Source organism: Malaclemys terrapin, chromosome 3 (genome assembly GCF_027887155.1).
Source record: "Malaclemys terrapin pileata isolate rMalTer1 chromosome 3, rMalTer1.hap1, whole genome shotgun sequence".
NCBI classification, from domain to species: Eukaryota; Metazoa; Chordata; order Testudines; family Emydidae; genus Malaclemys; species Malaclemys terrapin.
The window spans coordinates 95,754,188-95,777,287 of record NC_071507.1 but is presented as its reverse complement, the minus strand read 5'-3'; the positions used below and the strand labels follow the sequence as shown (position 1 = coordinate 95,777,287).

General features: G+C 41.5%; 1 protein-coding gene across 7 annotated transcripts in view; it reads left to right on the top strand.

Annotated features, from left to right (window-relative positions):
* ESR1 (estrogen receptor 1) overlaps positions 1-23,100 on the top strand; it is a 304,660-nt gene that overhangs the window by 78,394 nt on the left and 203,166 nt on the right. For 2 of the 7 annotated variants that reach the window (XM_054023304.1, XM_054023305.1), the window contains exon 2: positions 3,222-3,401. The exons of 3 other annotated variants lie outside the window; for them this stretch is intronic. The gene's annotated coding sequence lies outside the window, so the exon portion shown is untranslated. Of the gene's footprint in view, positions 1-3,201; positions 3,402-23,100 lie in introns of all 7 variants that reach the window. 2 more of the 7 variants (XM_054023301.1, XM_054023302.1) reach the window with 1 other exon arrangement.

Below are 23,100 nucleotides of genomic sequence, written 5' to 3'. Positions count from 1 at the left end.
CCTGACCCTTGTTGGCCATTATGCTGTTCATGTACCATTGCTTGGTTTTCCTTGGCTACTATGTTTTATCATTAAACCATTCCCTCCATAAACTTATCCAACTTAATCTTAAAACCAGACAGGTCCGTCGCCCCCACCGTTTCCCTCGGAAGGCCGTTCCAATATTTCACCCCTCTGATGGTCAGAAACCTTCGTCTAATTTCAAGCCTAAACTTCTCCATCACTGGCAATTTTTAAATCAAAATTGAATGTTTTTCTAAAAGATATGCTGTAGTTCAGATAGAAATTAATTCAGGGAAGTTCTATGGTATGTGTTGTGCAGGAAGTCAATCTAGTCAATTACAGTGGTCCCTTCTAGCCTTTGAATCTATAAGGTTGCACAAGCAACCTTAGTTCGGGCATTTCCTAAATTATGAATGTTTGGCTTTGTAACGTTAATAATATTCTTTTAAAATAGGATTTTTGTGTGTAATTTCCTATGTTAAAAAAAACAGAAATTCCATCATGTAGAATCGTACTGACATCCATATTGTTCATCAGCAGGGTTGGAACCTTAAATCCACTTCACAGACCTCTGCCACTTGAGTTAATGGAATAACTCGTAGCAGAAGTAGTTTGTTATCCTCTATGCAGGCCAGCAGCAGATGGGGATGAGACACACACTTTGCTAGTGAGTTTCACAAAGATTTGCTGACAACAGGGGAATGGTGAGACTCAGGAATCCAGATTTCCATTCTAGGCTGTGGAGGGGAGAGTGATCTAGTGGGCACACACTCTTGTGCCCATTTTCCCCAAGCTTGATGCTTTCATCCTGTCCCCTGCAAATAGTCCCTGTCCCAGTCCTGTCTCTTCCCCACTGCTCTGTGCTTCCTGGGGCCAGTCTGGGGTGCATTCAGGAGACAGGAAGAACAGACTCAGTTACAGTGCTAAGCTCTAGTCCACAGCCCAAGTCCAGAGTAGCTGGAAGCAGCCATCACAGGGAAAGTCCAGCTTCGTTCCTGTAGCTAAGGGCTTGAGCATGTTCATTCAGTCTGTAGAGAGGGTGCATGTGCAATCCAGTCACACTGGCAGCTGAGAGAGGCTCAAGCATAATCAGTGAGGATGGAATCATCAGAGATTTTAGTTGCTAAAGTCTAAGAAGTCTCTACTGAGCATGTGTGAACTGTGATTTTTTCCCAAAGGCTTATAACTTGGCCAAATTTGAGTGGATTTTCACAGGAATAGCACAAGGCACATCCCTAGGGTGACCAGATGACACCGGGGGGAGGAGGCGTCCGCCGGCAGAGCAAAAAAAAAATGCCGGCGGAGCGAAATATCGGGGCAGTCCCAATTTTATCGGGACGTCTGGTCACCCTACACATCCCCAATACAAGGGCCACTCCACTGCCAAATTTCTCTAAATCATAGGGATGCTAGAGCTGTTAAAATAGGAATTTCTTACCATGGGCAAAATGACATGTTCCCTCCCACAAGATTTGTTCTCAGAAATAGCTGAACTTTTTTGCTGAGGTTTTCCATTTAAACAAAAATCAGCACAAGGCAGATCCCATCATGGAAAATTTCAGCCCAAATGGTTAAAATTTGGCCAAGTTATAAGCAATTGAAAACTGAGCCTTATACTAATAAGTGGCTCCTCCAGCTCCCCTATAATGTATTAAATGAGTTTTACATTTGAGAAGGTTATAGTGCTCTTGAAAGAACAGGTCTTAGAATGAATTAAGTGGTGAGGATATAATATGTGACAAAATGGGAATATTCCATTTATATAATTACTGATGAATGAACAAAAGCTAGTAATTGAATTATCAAGTTTATTAGTGGCGACCCATGAACAATTGTGTTTAACACACTTTGCATAAATGTTTTGTGAATGTACACATAACACTTTCAGATTAATGTCCCAAGGTGGTGAGCTGCAATCTATAGACTAAATTCTGGCTAGTCCTACTTGAGTATGCTGGTGGGAAAAGGGCACATGGAGCCTCTTCTCCTACGTTATTGACACTGCACAGTACCCTGGCAGAATGCTTTCACTAGCATTCCATAAACACTACAAAGGAACTGGCTAGTGTGCTCGGCAGTAAATTGGGGAGGTGGCCAGGGCCCTGCCTTCCCCGTACACCTGCTGGCATCCAGCTGCAGGCACTGTGGGAAGGGTATACTTCTTATTTTTGATGAAATTGTAAAGCCGATGCAAAGTGTGCCACTCCACCTTAGCTGCTCTGCTTTCTTCTGCTGTACAAAGGCAGAAAGTTGCAAGGAATTTCTGCATGGCTTCTGGAGCTTTGATCCTCCCTCCAGTGCTCCTTTCAGGAGGAAAGCCAGAGTGCAGTCCTATAATGTTACAACTGTTATTTACCCATCTGAGAGTCCCTAACAATAATCTCATGCTTTTTAAGCAGTGATTAAAGTACATCAAAATTTGAGGGGGAGCTCACCAGTGCTGGTGGTTGTGTGTTGTCATGGATGTTGACAACATGTGATGAAATGACATTGAATCATCTTGTGATGGGACATGGCAAAGGGAAAACAATAGGGAAAAGGAAATAAATGAATTGGAAAGGAGTCAGTTGTTCCTGCCCAAGTTCAGTGTCATCCAAACAAAGCTGGGTGTGTGGCCTGCAAAAGTGCATTGTGTATAGGGAACATCCTGTGTGTTCCAAACACCTTTAGCTTTTACCCCTTCCTCACCCCTACATGCTACTGGAGAGTGCCAGAAGGGGAGAGGGCACTAACATGGTCATGTTTCCCCTTGATTTGGCACAGAATGGGGGAGCTAGTGCCACGGTCTTCCTTTGCCCATGTAGGAGAGAACTGAGGGTAGCAGGCTGTGTTTCTTTCCTTCTTTGTCCCCTGGTCTTCAGTCAGGCACCAGATTCTTCTAATCCTTGCACTTTAAAACCTCCCAGCTGAGGAATCTTTATTTCTTCTGCCACTGAAGAGGCAGGAGGAAGGGGTGCTCTCTCTCCTCAGGAAAGGGACAGGAAGTAGAAATCTCCCACTGTTGTAGCCAGGAAGAGGGGAATTTTGCTTTCACACACTCCCCCTTACTTTTAATCCCTAGCTACTAGCATATTCTTAGGGACAGCAAGTCTCCATTCACCTGTTTGTGCCAGGCTGGTCAAGTGGTTATCCATATGTTATCCAACCCAGGGCCTTTTCCTTGTAAAATGACCTTTTTTCCTTCCTACTCGTTCTTAGAATTCATTGTTTCCTGTTAGTGACTGCTGCTGCGGGAATGGCTGGGATTTTACAATGACAGAGATCACAAAGGATTATGAGCTCTCCATACAAAGAAGAAACTGGCGAAGGGACTGAGGGATATGGGGAAAGTCTACTTCTCACACAAACAACTTCAGAAAAAGCACTATGAAGAGAGGAACTAGAAACATTGTTGAAAGGTAACTTGATTTACATTTAACTGATCCACATTTGAATTAATGCAAAAGTTAATTTTAAATATAAAAATAAAATAAGACAAATTTCCCTCTTCCTCTTGGCAAACTGTAGAAAAAGTGATCTTAATCCTCGGTGAAGTAACACCTTTCCCCCCAGGAACTAAAATGACAGTACCAGAACTGCTTGCAATGCCTGCATGGCTGTGGGTCTTAGCATTGGCACAGGGAATATAGGTTTTTACATAATTGGAAGCCCATTGTCCAGCGCATCTGTACACACAAATGATGTCTGTCTGTCCTGCGTTAATTGGATCTCTGATGTCATGTTTGGGAGTAATGTCTTCAGATAGTTAACCATTCCAAATACTTAGTATAACTGCGATGTTCTGAGGGATAAGATCTCTTAGATGTCTTTGATTTGAACTGAGTTGCATTTTAGCCCATATGTCCAAAATTCTGAATTTCCCTCATGGGGATAAATCATACTGTGACAGTGCCTGGGGACTCATGATTCCAGTGGAGTCTGCAGGAGTCTCAGGAGAAAGAGACAGATTCTAAGCAATGGGGTCACCCTTCAGAGAACCAGCAGACTTGACAAGGAAAAGTGCCTCCTTTACTGCAGGATGCTCCACTTGCTACCAGGAAATGGCAGAAGTGGCTAATGACTTGTTATAGGCATCTCACCAACCCATTTTATTAAGACAGTTAATTCCCACTTCTCAGGGAGCAAGTACATCTATGTGACCATTGCCTCCCCAATCCCAAGCTCCCTCAGAAAACTCCTAAATCAGCAGGCAGCCATCTGTCCAGGAAGGTAGCAGATGATGGCAGCTTCTTTTGCCAATCACTACTTTAGGGTGAGGCAGAGACACCGTGCTGGAGAGAGGGACCAAACCACAAAGGACTTCGGGAAGGAAGTGAGGAGAAGGGCAAAGTCACCAGGGACTTGGTGGTGAGAATGAGGACTGGAGGGCAGAACCACCAAGGACTGCGAAGGGGGTGGCATGGTTTGGGTGGTCACTTTGGATAACACTCAGATACCATGGCGATGAACATATAAATACCAATAATAAGTAAACCAAAAGAGAAAGGATGTGAGAAGGGTGTATTCAAAGTTGGGTGCTCAATTTGAATTTGTGCTTGAGGACCCATACAACTACTGTTACGTGATTTCACTTTTTTTTTTTAACTTGGCACTTGCCCTGCTTTAGTTTTAATCACAGTGTTCAGCATTGTTTTCAAACATGAAGTATGTACCTCTTCTGTCTTTCTGGGTGCAAGAATGTCATTGTGACCATGGGTCACTTTGGGCTACCTGTGTCACCTGTAGCTGTGGAAATGGGTTACTATATCAGGACTCTGTTTAGTTGGGCCTTCAAAGCTTGAATATTTGAGGTGGGATTTGTTTTGCTGTTTGGGAAAGTGCTGTGGCTCATTTCATTGGGTTTAAAAGTGTGGTGTTTTTGTTAAAATCCTTGCTCCTGGTAACATTCACCTGGAAGTAACCAGCAGACTTTTAAGATTTTTACATTTACCAGAAGAATTTCTTCATGCTTCTTGAAGGAGGGTTCCCTCCAGAAAAGGGCTCAGGACCTCACTGAAGGTGGTAGTAGTGAATTGAAGGGTCTGTGGTTGGAGCAGTACAACTGGGGCTACAACTTCCCAAACATTTGTCCCTGAGGGTATGTCTACACTGCAGTTAAACACCCATGGCCGACCCAGGTCAGCTAACTCGGGCTTGCGGGGCTCAGACTAAGAGGCTGTTTAATTGTGGCGTAAACATTTGGGCTTGAGCTGGGACCAGGGCTCGGGCTCCAGCCTGAGCCCAAATGTCTGCAGCGCAATTAATCAGCCCCTTAGCCTGACCCAGGCAGCTGACCCAGGCCAGTCGCGGGTTTTTATTTTCAGTGTAGACATACCCTAAAAATCTCACACACAGAGAAGCTGGAGGGAAGGGTCTTCCTATATTGCATGTAGGGTCATTCTCTAGGAAAGGTGGGTTTACAGGCATCTGCAAAAGAATGTCTCAGTAAAGTCCATTTTAACTGACCCTGGAGAGAAGGAGGAGGATGTTTCCTAGATGATGTCCTTCTGGTCTGGGATATCTGAATTTCCTACTAGTTAAACAACTGGTCATATTTTGAGTTTTTCGCTGTTGTCATTGTGCTTGTTTTTTTCAAACTTCTGTGCTTCTATATGTTTTCACCAATAGATTACCCCCTCTTTCAAGCTCTTTCAACCTCTTTCTCACTAATCCACACTGTCTCCCTCGGCACAGACAGCCATTATTACTAATGAGCACGTTGGAGCTCAGACATTATTCTCTAGACCATTTCAATTAAAGAGGCAATTCCAAATGGAGTTTGCTGAAAACAGACTCTTCCAAATGGGGTTATAAATGTGATTTTGACACTGTCATTGTGCAGAGGTAGCCAAAACCCAGTGAAGAGAAAACACAAGCTCCAGCTAATTTAGGAGCAATATTAATCTAATGTAGGAAGCATAAATCTTTCTCGTTTCACTGCCTCATTCAATAGCTTAAGGTCTGCTCAAATTCTTATTCTCCCATTCTTTTTTGCCTCTAGGGTTATTGGCATACACCCCAACTCATTGGCTCACTAATTTCCTCTTTGAAGTTTATATTTTTTATTCTGATTAATGTTTGCTTTCACTTTTGGAAGCATTTGAAAAGGACACACCATGTTGTGTATCAAATCTATGGGAAGTAGATTGATTTTTGGAAGAAGATCTTTCATTTCAGTTTTAACTAGCTGAAACATAAGACCAGTGTTCTTGGACCTCTAGGTTTACTTCCTCTACTGCAGGAGGCCCATTCTACAGACTGCATCGTAAACAGTAAATTTTTGTTTGTTACTAGAAATTTAAAATTAATAGCCCAAATGTAATTTCCCTTGTGAGATGTGTACATTGGTTATCATAGGCTCCAGCAATGTCTGCTGTGCTATGTACTGAAATGATTTCTGGGATACTGGAATTATATCTTCATCTGCATTGATCTTAAAATTCACTCTTCTGACATATAGCCGTACTGCTACTTGCTATTTATTACTGTTCTCTTCACAAGTAATCAGTCCTAAAATCAATGCTCCTAATTCCTACTCTGTGCCTCCAACCACTATTTATTTCACCATTTTAGTGCAGTGGATCATCTTAATGTGTTCCAGTTAGGGTACATCTACACTACAGGGGGGAGTCGATTTAAGATACGCAAATTCAGCTACGTGAATAGCGTAGCTGAATTCGACGTATCGCAGCCGACTTACCCCGCTGTGAGGACGGTGGCAAAATCGACTTCTGCGGCTTTCTGTCGGCAGCGCTTACTCCCACCTCCGCTGGTGGAGTAAGAGCGCCGATTTGGGGATCGATTGTCGCGTCCCGATGGGACGCGATAAATCAATCCCCGAGAGGTCGATTTCTACCCACCGATTCAGGCGGGTAGTGTAGACCTAGCGTAAGTTGCATTTTCTGTGTCTTTTGTTTCATGCTGAGCAATAATCTTTTGATTGTGTTTGTGTTTGCAGTGAGTGCATGTTGCATCTGTTCTTATGCCAGATCTTTCCTTTCTGATACTTTTCTTGAGTGTATTGCATTTCTTTCCTTACTCTTGTGTAAACAGAATTGGCCAATAAGCAAAGTCATCTGGTTTTTTAGTAGTTTCCTGATCTGCATTTTGATTTTTAGGTCCTGACAAAGCTCCTATTTAAGTCAGCAGCAAAACTACTATGGAGTTCAATGAGATCAAGAGCAATCCCTTAATGAGTTTAGAGTGACATGCTATTTAATTTGCATTTTTTCAGTGTCGTCTGTAATGCTAGTGATATTCTTTGTCATAAAATCCCGATTAAAAATAGATACCAGAAGGATTCTTCTTTTGTCTGCTGAATGTTGTTATGCTTGGCTAGTTTATGCAAGCTTCTAATCATTAATAATAATAATAATTAATAATTAACACTTCTACATTGTCTTCCATCTGAAGAACTCTATGCACTTTGGAAAGATTAATGAATTAAGCTTTACAACAACCAGGTGAGGTAGGTATTATTATCTCCACTTCACACAAGCAGAAATTGAATCAAAGGGTATGTCTAGACTAGATTTTTTGGTCCTGGGCTAACTTGAGTTAACTGATTAACTTGAGTTGTGGTCCCACTGTAACTTGAGATAATTGATTGCCAATACTTAACTACCACCATTGTACATCTTAATGTAAACACTGCACAGATGTTTGTTCCATCACACAAACATTTGTGGAGTGTCTAGATTAGTATTTACAAAGGTGTTATAGTTAACTGGCAAATTTAGGTTACAACTAGGCCACAGATTCTAGTCTACATATAACCAAAGAAGCTGAAGGACTTGCTCAAAGTGACTCAGCAAGTTTGTGGTAGCATCAGGAGTAAAGTCCAGCTCTTCAGACTCCCAGCTGTGTGTATTAATAACTGAGCCAAGCTTTCTCCCTAAAAAATTTCTCCATGGATTTCCTAGTGCCCTACTTCTCATCATATTCCTTTATTCCAATAACCTAATTACAGTAAAAGCTTTTTTATCAGGCATGTTGGAGGAATGCGGGGTGCCGGTAAGTGAAAAATTCTGGTTAACTAAGTTTGGGTGCAGAAGGGGGCTCAGGGTAGAGGGTTGGGGCTTGGGTGGAGTTTCGGGGTGCCGGGTCTGGGGGTTGCTCACCTCAGGCAGCTCCCCGCAGGTGGCAACCTGTCCCTGCTGCTCCTAGGCAGAGGCGTGGCTAGGCGGCTCTGTGTGTTGCCCCCGCCCCGAGCGCTGGCTCCGCAACTCCCATTGGCTGGGAACTGCGCGTGAGCCGCCCGAGGTGAGCGATGCCCAAATCTGGCACCCCAAAACTCCTCCCGTGCCCCTGCCCTGAGCCTACTCCCACACCCAGATTCCCTCCCAGAGCCCACGCTCCGCATCCCCTCCTGTGCCCCAACCCCCAGCCCTGCACCCCCTCCCACACTCCAAACCCCTCATGGCCATTCCTCCGCCTAGGAGCAGCAGGGACATGTCACCACTTTCGGGGAGCCATGCAGAGCCAGGTAGGGAGCCTGCCGGCCCCACGCCAACTGGACTAGAAACCGGACTTTCTATGAAGTTTAGAAATGCCCATTTAGAAAGCTTTCCAGTTGGTACAGAGCCGAATAACACAGCTTTTACTGTATTTACTGGCCTCCTCATATGTAAAAAACACTTAAAGAAGCACTTGTGCTCTTTAATTGTTTCATATGGGAGAGTTAATTTCTTTTTTCCTCATCCAGATTGGCAGAAGTATGAAACCTGGTAGAATGCTGTTTCAATTCAGGCAACAGTAATAGATGATTGAGCTCTAAATGGTAGAGCTAAGCAAATAGTGGAAAAATATATCTGTGAACATATTTATTAAATCTAATTCAAAATTAAATTTGTACCCATTTTTCAATTTGCTTTAATGTGACCACCTGAAACCCTATTTTTTTATTTATACATTTTTTGGGGGGGGAGGGTGACTTTTATTCATAGGAATGTGGTTATTTGTGCACAAATAAATATATTTGTGCAGTCAGTGCTTACTAGGCTGTCCATTTAGAAACAAAGGGTGGGATCCACAAAGTTACTTAGATGCCTAAATCCCACTCATAAGCACCTAAGTGTCGAGTTTAGGTGTCTAAGTCCCAATTTTAGGCTCTGTTGAGATCCACAAAACTCCTGCTGAACGCTGTAGGTGCTTAAACTTACTCAGCATCTAAGTTTTCGGGGTAAAAGTTCCCTCGGTGCCTACATTTCTGCCTCTGGGCACGTGCACTACTGATTCCTTCTAGGCATCTGGCCACCTATCTTCCTAAGCCTCAGAGTGATTCACAAACTGGGGGAAGACAGGCATTTGGGTACATAGGTGGCATGTGGGGCTCGAGCCAGTAGGTGTGCTTTGAAATTTCCTATCAGATCAGGTCCCATGTAAAATATGGCTGAAGGGGGAGATGGTTGGGGTGGGGCCCACCTTATAACTCAGTGGTTAGAGCACTTGCCCGCAATGGGGAAGACTCAGACAACCAGCAAGACTAGGGCTCTGTTGACAGAAGAAAGTTTCCAGGCAGTTTGTCACAGTAAGTGGGTGGCTTAAAGTAATATGCTGTGGTTGTTGAATTTGAGCCCACATGCATTGTGAATTTGAGTCCTAACTCTTGGCAGCTTTTCGAGAATGTGTATTGTGTACATTGCTTTTGCTTTGTCTACATTCTGCAGGGGCTCCTTTTGGAAGATTTTCCCTGACACCAAAATTTTTCTTTTAAAAGTGAGATTTTAAAGTGCTCCAAAATCCATATGCAGACTCTGATTTTGTTATTAAGGATATTATCAGTAATTAAATAAAGGGAAAATTAAAGACTTCAGTCAGCAGTTAGGATAATGTAATCATGACTCATACTCTTAACCCTTTCTTGTGCAATGGAACTGAGAGTGACTAAATTAAAGCAGAGTTAAGGTTGCCAAACGGTGGCTTGTGACATCAAGTTCAGCTGAACTTAAACCTCTAAAAACAAGGAACAGAAGAGTTAAAGTAACACACACTTAAACCTTTGAAAACCAAGAGATAGAAAGTTAGGGAACATGCCGTGCTCACAACATAACCTTAACTCTGCCCTTTTTGAGAGATGCTCTAACACATTGATAACACATATACTAGTACTCTTCACTTGCATCAGAACACTCAGAGTACAGAACATATGAGCAGTGTAGGACCAAGTCTAACACTTTCTCTTTGCTAAGACAAAACTTAGGTCCAGTGTAGGGAACAGGAGGTACCAACACCTGGCCTGCACTCAAACACTGAACCTGCTCCACACAAACCACCTCCCGCTTGCTAAATATTACAACCTTTTCACAGTTGCTCAGAGGATTCCTCCTAAGACATTGCTCTCTCTTACCCATCACTAAACTCCAGAGACCAGTCCCCAAGACAAGAAGGCTACTGTACACCACTATTGATGCAACCTATGGAACTCAGTGGTAAAATGAGCCGTACTTGAATCTTCATGGTACTCATACACATCTCTTCATATCACAGTGACAGCTTGTCCAATCTGCTCCAACTAATTCCTCCACCGCCTAACACAGTGAATGCAGCTGGAATACGTGCAGATAATTGCTGGAATTCATATCTGTGGAACACAACACAATATATGCAACAGTGCCTTCCCCTGGTACTCATGTCTACTTATTATGGCATGAACTTTATTGAACCATTCCTAGCGGCTATTTCCAGCTTCAGTGGATAGACTTAAGTTTGTGATTGGGGTGTGTGTGTGTGGCATGTACCTTAACTCTGTATTTCCTACTTTTCAGAGGTTTAAATTTGCGTTCCCGTAACTTTTTATTTTAATTAATATTATTAGAGATACAGATCCACAAAGGCGAGCCTTATAATGCTATTTGATTTCCTGGTGAATGACATCTGAGGAGGGAGCATTCTGTAGTGGGTAGATGAAGGGACTAGAAGCCATGATACCTTGTTCTAGCTATTCCTGCTCTGCCACCAATTTGTTTTAGGACCTTGGACAATCCATGTAACCTCTTTGTGGCTGTATAGAGGGTATAAAAATCCATGCCTACGTCACAGAGGTGTAGTGAGGCTTATTTAATATTTATAAATAACTTTGAGAACATTTATGAAAGCTGATGTATACACGTAAATTAATATTATTATATTATTAACTTTATTAGATGGCAGTTGGGTGGGGAAATTGCATAGCTGGAGGCTGTGTGCGGGTTTGGGAAATAGGAAGGTTGAAAACCTAGGAGGTATGTTGGGCAAGTTACAAGGTTAGTGAGAGCAATTCACAGATGAATATATTTATCTGTATTACTGTGTACTGCAGTACACTTTAGTGAGGGCAAGTATACTATCCAACAGTAGCCTCAAGGTTACCTGTTGTTTTGCATAGGCATTGTCGCACTCACCTGCTATCTGTATGTCACATCAACCAAGCTTGACTGATAGATAATTATATGTGCAAAGTCAGGGCTGGTTCTAGGGGTGGAGGAGTGGAACAGTTGTTATGTGATTGTGCTCTTTTCCCCCCTTCCGGTCTGATTGGCTGGCCTTTTTTTTTGTTTGTTTTTTTGTTTTCCAACCTGGCTAGCAAAATGGCTAGAGCCATTCCTGTGTCATATGACAGCTTTATTTTAGAACCTGAAAGCTGTTGCCGTTGCATGGGTGTTGTAGTTGGGTGAAGGGAGCCATCATCTATATTCTGTATTCAATTAATTTTCACTTTATGTTCTCCTTCTTGTATCCATTCTGTGGCTGGTGAGGGTAGCCTTCTTTCCTAGCATTGTGTGTGGTCAAAGCTTTGAGGGGAGCATGCGGGAACCATTTTTACTTGTGCCCAATCCTGTATGTTTTGGCTTCAGATTATTCCAGTACTAGTGGGAGGCCTTCACACCAATATGTCTGTGTACTTTTTTGCCAAACACTGTGTCAGGAAACACAGTCACAAAACATGGTAAACACGCTAACACAACACAGAGCTGCATGTCTTAGTGAACAGTCAATCATATGGAACGGCAGTAAAGCCAGATAGGTAAGTAGTATTTTGGGGGTCTTGTTTCTATGTGCTGTGTTGTAGTGAAAAATGTTGCTGTTTGTACATGTTCCCCAAAGTTTGGTCATGGGACTTGCCCCTAGCTGGACGCACAAACACTTCTTTGTTATCCCACACAGCTGTTACTCTCACTTTCTCTGATCAACTGTCACATCCTAACTGCCACAGAACCTGTGAACTCCAACATTCCATCTGGTTCTTACAGGGCCTAGGGATGACTGACACTGGTGGTATTCTGAGCAAAAAGGGCTCTCCGCCATGCTTGTAGCTGTTTCCATCAGTTCACACTGAAAAATTTGTGTTCATAGTGAATGAGGGGTATGTGCTGCCGTGGGGGACTGTGTGTGTTTCAGGTTGGTTGTGTTGTTGTGTGGGTGGTTTTGAAAAACTGGCAGTTGCATGGATGCAAGTAATCACTCATCTGTGCAGTCTCTCTCCTACAAGCTATGAAATTATTGCGTGCAAATTAGCTGTAGAATAAGGCTGGTGATTGGTTGAGTTACTTCTGATACCACACTGGTCTTGGACTCTTGGCATGGCATGCTTAGCATTCCTTATGGTAGCTGTACTCTGCATGGGTGTAATTTGTAAAGTCAAAATGGTTGAAAGCTTAAAAATTGGACCATAACAGTCTACCAAACCCAGTGATGAGTCAATCTGGTGATATTCTGATCAAAAAGAGCTCTCAGCCAAGCTATACAAATACATTAGGCTTCAGAGTGACCTACAGAGTGACAATCCTGGAATCTTATTATATAGATTCCCTTGTTTGTGGGCTTTATGATGCACATTAATTTCAAATCTAGTATAGTAGTTTGTATATCAGTTCCATTTAAAAAATAAATAGAAGTTGAAAATTTGGCAGGGAAATGGCTGTGAGGGAGGAGAGGTGCATTTCAATGTTCTGTGAAATATAGCTTTTGGTTTGGATGAGTTAAAAGAGTTTGAAAATCATAATTTGTGCAAGAGCAGTAGTCTTTAAAAGAACATTAGTACTTTTTTTCAACTGTCTTCCTCCAACAGTTTGAAAGAATGTGCTGCACTGCATATGTATGCACAGCTAGTTTAGTATCGTAGTAAGAATACAGGAAATCTTGCATTCTTCATTTAAGCGTGACCTCAGTGAAGGAAGTAGGCACTCCAAGGTTCCTGGAAAGCCCTTACCCCCTTCACATAAATTTTCTGTGTTAAATGGTGGAATCTGATGTCACTGGCAACTTTAAAAGGCCAGATTCTCAGCTGGTGTGGATCAACCTAGCTCCATTGAAGTCATTTAGGATCTGATCCAAATGTGCAAGTTGCATGAAGTTTTCAATGTAGTGGCAACACACCTAGTTTCAATAGAACTAATAAAAGTTTTTTTTTATTTTTAATATTTTCTTCAGAAAAAAATACAACAAAACCCTAGGAAATTTAATTAAAATAAAAAGCAAGTCAGAAGAAATCATTGAGGTCACAAAGAGAAGCACTCACAAGTGAAGAAATGCCAACCTTACATTGTTTGCACAAATGCTTGCACAACCTTAACTTTGCTACCTTCCTCACAAGTGAGGAAATGCCAAACTTACATTGTTTGCACAAATGCTTACACAACCTTAACTTTGCTACCTTCTCTGACTGTATTATGACACAAACCTAATTCATTAGGTCTGGCCAATCTCTGCTCAGCACAGAACCTTGGGGAGGGAGGGCAAAGGTGGCTGTATGCAATATTTATTCCTCTCTCTCTTTTCCTGGAACTACCAAAGGATCAGTTCAGCCTCTGGTGAAAATTAGAGCAACCCCAGGTCTCCTCTTATTTGCTCCCAGCTGCAATGGCCCCCAAAGAGCTGTTCTGGCAGCCAGGGATCACCAGAGTTCCTGCAATGGCTTCTTTCCCCAACTATGCTGTTGATGTGCTCTACACTGGGGAATTCAAGGGTGGGTGATGTAGGGCTGGCTACACATGCCATTGGGAGATTCGCAAGGAGAATCTTCAGCTGGGTACATAAGCCAGCTTTAACTCTGCTTTGTGTCTGTGGAGCAGATTCCAAAGGGGCTACTCACATGGAGTAAGTAATGCATGTGTATAAGCATTGGCAGAACTGGGGTTCTAAGTTTCACATCATCTGGGCTAGTTGATTTGTATATGTTTAAATTTCCATGGATTTTTTACCTAGTCTTTATCAACAGCTAATTTGGTAGTCTTCCTCATTTCCTAATTATTCAAACTACCTTTTGTTTGTTAAAGATAGATTTTTAAAAATGTAGTATCTCGGCCATTTTTGAGTCATTAATTTTCTCATTTATTATTAGGAGTATTTTATCTCTAATACTTTCCCCATTAAATATTTATTAAAACCCTCTTTGTTCCTTTAATTCTTTTGGCTAGCCTCACTTCACTGTGCTCTTTTGCTGTCTTTTTTTCTCTCTGCAAGGTTTACTTTACCAACTGTTTATGTTGGACTGCGTCTCCACATTTCTATTAACAGTATAGGGGATTTCTTCAACCTCAGATATTAGAGCAGTCTCTTTCCTTGTTGCCTGTATTTTTCTTTTTCAGGGGAATTGTAATCTTTTGTGACTTAATTATGTATCTTCTTGGATTCCCCATACTTGTTTTCCATTGATGGGTTTGAATACGTCCTTCTATCAGACTTTACTTTCTAGGGGACTAATTCTGTAACCCTTATTAACCCAAGTAGTCTTTACTCACACAGTTAATGCCATTGGACAATTGGGACTACACTCATGAGTAAAGGTTTCAGGATTGGGCTCTAGATTTAATAATTCTCCAAAATTTACTTTTCTGAAATGTATTCCCCTGGAACACATTTTGCGGTCATATTCCTTCCTATGCTGAATTCAAATATCTTGTGGTGAATGGTTCCAAGCTTCTCTGTTACTCTCACATTGTCAATGCTTTTCTCTCTGTTGGTAAGAAGTGGATGCAGGATAGGTTCTCCTGTAGTTTGACTGAAGTGATAATTTTTTCACACAGTGGCAGTCAGCTGATAAGCCTCCAAAGTCCATACTGTTGAATCACCTTCATAAGTTACTCTAAAACATTGACAGAAGCTTGGGAATGAAAAGTTAACACTGTTATTCTGTCTTTAACTCATGGAAAAAAAGAGGCCATGGCTTGAGTTAAGGAAAGAATTGAGTATTGACCACCAATTTAAATTTTACTGCATTTTGACATTTTAAAGTCAAAACATATAAATGTTATTTTAAAAACCAAATTATTTGGTATCTTACTTAAGAGAACAGCTTTATTGAAGATAATAATCTGCTTATTATTCATCCAAGAGACAAGAGCATCTTAGAAAATACTTAATGAGCTAATTTTTTTTAGGTGGAAAGACCCATTTATTGCGTATTTTAAAATGCTCTTTTGCAATTGATGTGGGAGGGGGGTGAATGTGAGTAAAAAAATCTTTTTGCCATTTGTACAGGATTTTATATCAGAAGTCTGAATACATCCTGCACAGGAACGAAGATATTAAGGTTCCAAATCAACAGTCACGTCAGTTTCTAAATCTGTGGACAGCATTGCCTTCTGAGGGTGGAAATACTGAAGGTTTTGAGGGGAAGGCATGATTGATACACAAGGATAGACCCTCTGCTGGAAAGCACAGAGACACATCATTTCATGCTGCTAGGGAGCATATTCTTAAAGATGGGGACACTATTGTAGTAAATATTATTCTTTCTCTGGTTCTCTTTGTGACCATACTATGCAGGCATGTTGTTTTTACTCTGATTTTACCATTTTCTCATAAGTGGCATCAGCAGAAAGAACTCATGACCTGCTCTGAAAACACAAGTCTCTACCACTTGAGCTAAAATTAAAGAAGAAGCTCCATTGTCTGTCCATTGGAGAAAGACTTATAACATTTTGGGGGGCCTGCAACATGATCAAAAGAAAGTTTGAAAATCCCTTATGTGAACTCAAAAACTTCAAAACCCACACATGCTCCGAAGAAGTACATGCATAACTGTTTGATACCGAATTGTTTCTATAGCAAGCTTTATTGCAAAGTATTTTGGTATTCCAGACAGTAGAATACATACTGCAAAGCACACAACAAAACGTGAGGTGAGAGGTAATAATCAACACCTATAGTTGCTGTGAGCTTAAAAGGATTCCTATTAACTGAGCAAGTTTGAGACATGGCAGATTGCTTCAGTATGTGGAAAAGATAGTCTCAATTCTTGGGTATGAAGGAACTTTTTTAGCACTGAGAACAAAGACTATTACCTTCACCTTCTTACGTGCCCAGTGGTGGATAAAATTTAAGAATCTTCCCAAGGAATTTTTAGAAGATAATAAAGCCAAATTGAAGACAAATTTGATTAAACAACTCTCAAGTATTCCACTGAAAACCAGCCAGTATTCTGGCCAACTATTTACATGTTTACTCATCCGTGAATTTTAGGTCTGTGAAATAGCAAGCCAGACCTTTTTCACTTGGTGGCCAATTGCATACATTCTGAAGTCTTTCCCTTACATATAAGCTCATCCAAAACTACATGAGGGATAGAAGCAAGGTTTTGGGAACATTTAGATATGAGAGTCTAACAAAATCTAACTGTATATGTCAAGTATCGGGGGTAGCCGTGTTAGTCTGTATCCACAAAAATAACAAGGAGTCCAGTGGCACCTTAAAGACTAACAGATTTATTTGGGCATAAGCTTTTGTGGGTCAAAAACCTCCCTTCTTCCAGATTTATTTGGGCATAAACTTTCGTGAAAGCTTATGCCCAAATAAATCTGTTAGTCTTTAAGGTGCCACTGGACTCCTTGTTGTTTTACCTGCATATGGACTCAATTTCAATCAGTTCAAATAACTGAACTAGTGTCATTTCTAATTGGAGTGACTGTTACATTGAATGCCTCTTCATTTGCATTGGAAGCAATTGCCTTGTCATCATATTGACTTCCATCATAAATATCAGAGATCCAAGATTATTTGGCATGTGAGGGAGCTGGCTTGCCTGAGGAAATCTCCATTTTTGCTCACCTGGTGGAGCTACTACTTGTGATCTACAAGGGATTTGGTTCAAGTCATCTAAGCCACTGTGGTGTGCAGGGTATATACGCAATTACATTCAGCAATTGCATTGGGGACTCTATATTAATAATAATTAGTTGGTTGTCTGACCCAGTGTCTATCCACTGGTTAGCAAACCAAACAACACCTTTATTCCTGTTCTAAAAAAAGAACATGAAGTCTTCAGTATTCTGCTGATACCCAACTCCGTTCTCCATCTTGCTTAATTTACCTAGTATCTGGTTGAGACTGGAACATGGTATGAAATATCCACACCCTTTAGCAATGTAGTTAAGCTGACCTAAACTTGGCATAGACAGCATTAAGTCAGTGGAATATTTCTTCCAATCTACCACCTTTCAGGGAGGTGGATTAAGTATGCCTACAAGAGAACCCCACTTGGTAATGTAGGGAGTGTCTGTGCTGAAGTGCTGCAGCACTGCTGCTGAGCTGTTGTAGCATTTCAAATGTAGACAAGACCAGATTGGTAAATTTAGGAAAGCAATGGTCTGATACTATGGAGACATTACAGGAGGATGTGCAACTATCATCTGTCACTTGACTTAATGTGAGTGTCTTTTTAGATCCCCAGCTGCTGCGAGATGATCAGATAGCAGATGTGATTAGATTTTCTTTTTTCTATCTGCTTCTGGCTTGAATGCAGCAATGTTATCCATTCCTTTAATCTTGAGGTGACATATTATTGCAATGTGCTTCACATGGGGCTATGCTTTAAATCCTTTTGGAAACTGAAACTGGTGCACAATGTGGGACACCTATTTATTAGACAAAGTATTTCCCTAAGATCACTTTACACCAGTCCCACATGATCTTCATCAGCTGATTGTTCATTTCTGGGTTGTGTTTAAGTTGTTATTGGTCTATAAAAGCTTCCTTGAGAGATTACATCTCTCCTGGTTTTGATGTTGCTGCAGTTGCAGTCAGTAGAGACGCTTGAACTGGAGTCCCTTCAAAGAGGAGGTTGCTGGCAAGATGTTCTTTACGAAGGCCCACTGACTTTAGAACTTACTCCTCACACCCGATCTGAAATACCCTAAAAGTCAACTCATTTAGATTATGTTGCAAGGCCCAACTTTTTTCTTGAGCTTTTGGGAAAGGGTGAAAGGCTGGAAGGGTGAGGCGTTTTCAGGGTTTTTTTAAATATAAGCTGTCGGTAAACTGTTGGATTTATTATTTTTATTGTATGATTTGTGGTTTTAAATGTGTTAAAGAACCCAAAGACTGGGTTGATACTTTTTTAATGTATCAAAGTAGAAATAAATGAAGTATTACGGAGGCAATGTTAGCTTTGATTCTCAATCATTGTGTTGGCATGAGATACCTTAACAATGTTTTAATAAGGCCACTTGTTTGCTAAATATTTTTTTTTAAATGGAAGTATCTGTTCAAAGAAAAGCATGTAAGAGCAAAAGGACATGTTTTGCCATCTCTGTGGAAAGTGTAAGTGTCACCTACCATGCCTTTAGGAAAGTAGATCTGTTCTGCTTCCCTTTATGATCCTCTAACACTGAGAGCTTATGAAACAACATTTCTTGTGGGCCAAGAGATGCTATAGTATAGCCACTGATATTGGCATATAAGGGAAATAAAAAATAAATGAATGAGTTTATCCCCCCATAGTGAGCACTTGAAGATAATTCAGTCATTCAGCTTTGCCTGCAATTCAGATGCTGCTACTAGGGAAGCTTTTATCTGAAGTATCTACATCTTTTGATTCAGCCTCATAAATTTTAAGGAGTGAGTGGGAAATCCTGTCATGAAATCAACTGCTGATCTCAGTATGGTGCTAGCGTAGTCAAAGAAATGGGGCAAAAGAATAATAATTTGCAGTGGAATCTTTTAATAAGATGTAGGGCCCTGTTGTGTACCCCTCACTCATATTAGTGAATGCTTACTCACAGGAATAGTCAAACTGATTTTACTGGGATTATTTGCATAAGTGTTCAACAATCAACACCATAATGTTTATGGTTAGTTTGTCCTGTAGGTTAAATGTTTTTATTAGCGAAAACAGCTACTCCATCTACCCACTGCTTGAATTCTGCATACATTTCTGTTTTGTGACAGAGTGCAGATTTCTAAGGCACGTTAATAATTATAGGTGCTTATTACCACTTCACAACAAAGGCAAAATACATATTTTTGCCATTTAATGTACAGCAACAAGCAATGAGGCCAGAAATACCGAAGAGGAAGAAATAGGTTAAGCCAATAATGGACCTTGGCTGCCATTTTTGTGTAAAAAGTCACTGTGCTGTAAAATTGATTTGTGATGGAAAGTGAAAATTCTGTATGCTGGAAACTTTTGACTCATGGGTCCAGATCTTGCAATATGCTGTGTGGAACAGATAAACCCTTCCCCCTGTACTCCCAAGTCAATAAGGGGTTAAATAACTCTGGGAGTCACAATCAACCCCAATCTGCTGAACCTGTGTGCCATGTCAGGCCTGTGGAGGAACTCAGCCCATTTGGAGTGTCACTCTGAAACAAGAGCAGCTATAGCTCCTAGACCAGGAAACTGGGTTACACGCTGAAGGCCTTAACTAGTTTTGCTGTCTCTGTACAGGTTAGCGATAGACACACACCAAACCCCCAAGTCCTCTGAGCCTCCCTCTGCTCAGCCCCTGTTCCACTGAACAGTCACAGAACATTCAGCTTTGCTATCCCCAAAGGAACAGTGTATGCCAGCTTGCAAGATTCAACTCAGGATCACTGCTCTAATTAACACCCAGCACTTACATACAGTGAAAACAAGAACAAGTTTATTATCAAAGAACAGAGATTCAAGTGATAGAAAGTAAGAATTCTGGAAACAAATGGTTACATATCAAACAAAATCATAATATGCTTTCTAGAGATTAACAGGGCATTCCAGTATCTTCTACAAGATAGCTTTCCCCAGGTCCTTTTCTCCACATTTTCAGCTCGTTTGGCTGAGATCCCTTCTTATAAGATCAAATGCATCACTGGCATGTCCTCACAGTTTGAAGTAATACCAGAGTGTGTCTCTCTGCACCCTCAGATATGCCAGAACAGACCTCTGATGTTCACCTGAAAATAGGGTCTTACCCACTCTGTGCACTTCTTCCTGTTTACAAAGAAACTAACTCTCCACAAGCTCTTCATTAACATTTGACTCAGTATGTTAACAGACTTGTGTTGTATGACACAGTATAAGAAGAACTGTGTCAAAAAGAACAAGAGTACTTGTGGCACCTTAGAGACTAACAAATTTATTAGAGCATAAGCTTTCGTGGGCTACAGCCCACTTCTTCGGATGCATATAGAGTGGAACATATATTGAGGAGATATATATACAAACATACAGAGAGCGTGAACAGGTGGGAGTTGTCTTACCAACTCCGAGAGGCCAATTAAGTAAGAGAAAAAAACTTTTGAAGTGATCATCAAGATAGCTCTCTGTATGTGTGTATATATATCTCCTCAATATATGTTCCACTCTATATGCATCCGAAGAAGTGGGCTGTAGCCCACGAAAGCTTATGCTCTAATAAATTTGTTAGTCTCTAAGGTGCCACAAGTACTCCTGTTCTTTTTGCGGATTCAGACTAACACGGCTGCTACTCTGAAACAGTATACACAATGGTCCACTACAGCGATAAGTGTCTCCCCCCTTCTGTCTAAAGAAGTTTGTCTCAAGATACCCTATCTTTGAATGAGCTGCTTTTAACTACTGATCCAGGGAACATATTTTTTAGTATATATACATAATTCCTCACATATTTTCTGTACATACATCTCACAATGATTATGATGACCAGTGTAACACATGCTTTCAGTAGAGGCCATACATGACCCCTTTTAGTGAACACAAGGCATCCCTTACCCTATGTAAGAATAATGACCATACTGGTCAGACCAATGGTCCATCCAGCCCAGTATCCTGTCTTCTGAAGTGGCCAATGCCAGGTGCTTCAGAGAGAATGAACAGGGTAATCATCAAGTGATATATCCCCTATGGTCCAGTCCCAGCTTCTGGCAAACAGAGGCTAGGGGCACTTCAGAGCATGGTTTTGTATCCCTGTTCATCCTGGCTAATAGCCATTGATGGACCTATCCTCCATGAGCTGATCTAGTTCCTTTTGAATCCTGTTATAGTTTTGGCCTTCACAACATCCTCTGACAATGAGTTCCATAGGTTGACTGTGCGTTGTGTGAAGAAATACTTCCTTTTGTTTATTTTAAACCTGCTGCCTATTAATTTCATTTGGTTACCCTTAGTTCTTGAGAAGGAGTAAATAACACTTCCTTATTTACTTTATCCACACCAGTCATGATGTACTTTTGTGACCTCTGCCAGTTGACATCAAGAGGTCATTGTATCACACTACGAAACTATTTCCTTTTTTGTTTGGACCATTTTATATCTTCCCAGAAGTGGGCGGACTCACTAACAGGTACAGCCAGAGGGCTATACCCCAGGACCAGACCACAGTGCTGCTCTCAGCAAGGGAATGATGTATGAGGTAAGCAAGTTGCCTGCCTTTACCCCAAGGGGGTGATCTCGAGACATAAACTTCAACAAGTGGAGAAGTGGGGCAGGCATCCCAGCCCTGTAATAGATTGAAAGTTAACACATATGAAGAGATGTAGACAAATGCAACATGGATTCAGAACAGTGGTTGAAGTGGTTAGCTGAGAACCACCCACAGCAAGCAGTAGCAGCAGCAGTTTCAACAACAATTATTGTAGCAGTGTGCAACACAGCAGCAGTTTCAGATTGCCCAGCAGCAGCAGCTGTTATGTGAACTGGTGACCCAGCAGAAAGACCAATGACAACAACTGGTGCAGCCACTAATGGGGTGGGGTTACAGCTACTGGGAACAGCTAGGGGCCACCATTACCCATAAAACTTACAAAGATGAGTCTGGATAATGACTCCAAGGTATTTCTGATTACCTTTGAATGGGTGGTGATGGCCACACAATGGGCACCAGAACACTGGGCCCTTGTACTGGCCCACTGTCTGACTGGCCTAGCCCTGGCTATCAGAAGCTAGACTCCATGGCTGTACAGGATTATTCATTAGTTTAGGTGGCTGTCCTGGATTTTCTGGACATTAGTGAGGAGCTGCACTGCAGTTGCTTCTGGGTGGAAAAATGCCCCCAGGGAGTCTGGTCATGAATGGTGGCTCAAAAACAGAGACCATAACTAACAGTGGCTACAGCCTAAAGAGCCGACTGGAGCACAAGTGGCAGATTTGATCCTGGTAGGAGCATTTATACAAATACGCCCCTCTGTGGGGATGAGATTGAGTACTGAGACACCACCTGGGGATATTATCCGAAGTAGTCCGATTCAACTAGCTGAATGCATATACTACCACATCAAAAAAATCCCAGGATAATGAGTTAGATACCTCAGCCCCTACCCTGGAAGATCCAGGGTGTGGTTCAGGAGGAACTATGGGCCCTGCTCGATTTGGGGATCATCAAAGAGTCTCAGAGTGACTGGTGGAGCCCTATTATTTCATTCCCAAGTCCAGCTCAACACACTTTTGTATAGATTTTCGGAAAGTGAATGCAATTTCAAAATAAAATGCATATCCTATGTGCAGGTATAAGAGTTACTAGAACATTTAGGATCTGCCAAATATATCAACACCTTGGACCTTACAAAAGGTTATTGGCAGATCCTACTGTCATCACAATCTTGGTAGAAAACAGTCGTCTTGTCGTGTTTAGGACCCTTCCAGTTCTGTATGATACCCTTTGGCCTGCATAGAGCAACAGCAATGTTTCAGCAATTAATGAATCAAATTCTCAGGCCCATCATCAGTATGCTGCTGCATATTTAAATGATTGTCATATATGATGGAGATTGAGATACTTGCCTGTGTCAGATCTGAGCAGTCCTCCAATCTTTGGCTGAGACTGGCCATATGGCAAGTTTGGCCAAGAGTAAGATCACTAATTGAGAACACCTTGGATCTACCATGGGGGAAGCCAATTTAGACTGCTGGTTAATAAGGTACAGGCTTTATGGATGTGTCCCATACCTCACACAAAGAGGCAGGTG